The following is a 2993-nucleotide window of genomic DNA, read 5'->3' as shown; positions in this document are numbered from 1 at the left end:
CATACACGACCAAATCCACTCACAGGGATTTGGTCGGCTCAAGGCTATAGTAGAAGCTTATAGATAGATAGATAGATAGATAGATAGATAGATAGATAGATAGATAGATAGATAGATAGATAGATAGATAGATACGACAGGCCTCCTTCACTTTCCGTCTACCACGTCTACTGTCCACCACGTCCAGTCAAGGCTACAATAAAAGACACTTGCCCAATGTGCCACACTATAGGACTGAATCTACCACCATGTTGTTGGGAATCAAATTTTGTTACCACACAGCTACGCCTGCGCCAATGTATGCATACGTATATATATATGTATATATGTATATCTATACGTGTGCATACGTGCGTGCGTGAGAGAGAGAGAGAGTGTGTGTGTGTGTGTGTGTGAGTGTGTGTGTGCGTGCGAATTTAATTTGAAGAAGATATCACTGCCATTTCTAGATGACCACGAATGACCACTAAGCCTTGCTTCATAAACAGGTAGGTATTATTGAGTTTGATATTTGTGTTTTTTTTATATTTCTTTTTATTTTATTTGTTGTTGTTATTACTGTTATGATATTATTGCTTTTACCAGTTGTTGTTGATCGTAGTGTTCTTATAGCTGATGCGGATGATGGTCATTGTGTTGATGATGATGATGATGATGATCATGATCATGATCATGTTGACGTTAACGACTACAACGACGGAAACGTAAACGACGGCAACAGAGAGAAGGGTAGCAACAATGACGACGCTAATGATGACGAAAACCATGATGGTCGCTTTAGCGATGGTGGCGCTGCCCGCCAACGACTGTGATGATAACTTTAGTGATGATAATAATGACAATAGTTGAAGTATGTGTGACTGTTTGCTTTATACTAATAACAGTGATTAAATGTTGTTTTTTTTTTCAATCACATTGCAAATATAATTAAATATGAAATTTAAAATTCAATTTTTTTTTAAGCAAAATTATCCAAGATTATAATTTTTTAAAAATCAAATTTTATCTTAAACCTCTCGAGGTGGTGTTTTCAATTTTAATAACAGCAATTAAAACATTCCAAAAAATATATATTAACGGTTTTTTTTTTATAATGGGAGGAGTGATTTAATTAATGAGAAATTTTTTTAATAGGCGCAGATATGGATGTGTGCTTAGGACTCTTACTTTGTACCCACGTATTTCTGGGTTCGATCCAATTGCACGGTAACTTAGGCACGTGTCTGCTATCAAAACTCATTTGTAAACATAATAGATCTGACAAAATAATTTGGGATAGAGAAGAGAAACTGTGTACAGTTGTAGAAATCAGCTGCTCAGCGGATGTTAACATAAAGCTAAAGATCAGCGAAAAAGAAAATATCTACGCTAAACTATTAAGGAATCTAGAGCAATCTGTCCAGATTACAAGTTCAGGTTTATATCTGTAATTATTGAGGTACTGGGGTATGTAATACATTGACTAATTACCAATCTAGAGAAATTAGGCTTCTCAAAACCAGAAAGGAGAAGGCTAATTCGAAGACTGCAGATCCAGCCTATCACTGGAACTGTAAAACTTTGTAAAACCTCCCAGAAGTTTATCATTTAGGTATACATAAGCATCTCTAGACATGCAATATATGCATAAGAATATATACATTAAACAAAACACAGAAATCTACACATATACATACATACTTGCATACATACAAACATACATACATATATACATTGATTCATGCATACATACATGCATACGAAAATACTTTGTTAGTATTAAAATTCTAATGAAGAAGCCATGGATCTAGGTTAGAAACTGGCTCTTCTATTGGCCAGAAATCTTGAAATAAAACTGAATAATGATATACATACATACATACATACATACATACATACATACATACATACATTCATATGTACGTATATGTATTCATGTCACTGTGTAACGAAATCTGATACTTTTGATGAAGAATATTGTTAAATCCATTGAAGTTCAGATTTGACTTAACTCCCCTTTATCCCAACGTTTCTTTTGCCTTTCGTATTTTACACAAGCGAAGGAAAAAGTGTATGACAGTAAAGGTGTTGTAAGCGATTACACAGCATGGGTTCAATACCGATCACCCAGAAAGTAAAAGACGAATAAAATACTACTACTACTACTACTACTACTACTACGAGTAGTAGTAGTAGTAGTAGTAGTAGTAGTAGTAGTAGTAGTAGTAGTAGTAGTAGTGGTAGTAGTAGTAGTAGTTGTTGTTGTTGGTGTTGTTGTTTCCTAAAATGTCCACCTGCTGCTTGTACGTATGTATAGCTGAGAGATAGACAGACATAGATATATATACATATATAGATACACATATATACGTTTATATATATATATGACGTAAAATATTTCCTGTTAGGACTATATCTAAGGAAAAACTCATCCCTCATTTTTTGTTAATATGTATGTATATACATATATATATATATATATATATGTATGTATGTATATATATATAATGTGTGTGAGTTCCGTTTCATCTTGCACTACAAGGTGGTATGTAATAATAGAGAAATTGTCTAAGGCATTATTTAATACTTTGTGTTAAGAAATTAGAGTCAGCAGAAAGATATGTATATACATGTAATGAAGTGTGACAGGCCTCAGAGAGAATTTGATAAACGAGTCCAGCTAATAATTGACTTGCCTATAATATGTTAGATTACATACATCCAAGTCCAGGAGATTTTTTTTCTCCATTTTTTTTTTTTTTTAGTTGAAACGCACATACGTGCGCTCGCATAAACTCACGTGTCTGCATGCTCTCATACACACATATAAACACATATATTCTACATGTTTGTATGCGTATGTGCTATATATATATATATGGCTGTAGAAATATATATAGATATTGAGAGAAAGATGATTTAGACACAAACACACATACACACGTATATATATAATGCATAAATGTACATATATGTATATGTCTGTATGAGCTTTAGGTGTTTATATATATATA

Source organism: Octopus bimaculoides, chromosome 13 (genome assembly GCF_001194135.2).
Source record: "Octopus bimaculoides isolate UCB-OBI-ISO-001 chromosome 13, ASM119413v2, whole genome shotgun sequence".
Classification (NCBI taxonomy): Eukaryota; Metazoa; Mollusca; class Cephalopoda; order Octopoda; family Octopodidae; genus Octopus; species Octopus bimaculoides.
This window is presented reverse-complemented; position numbering follows the sequence as displayed.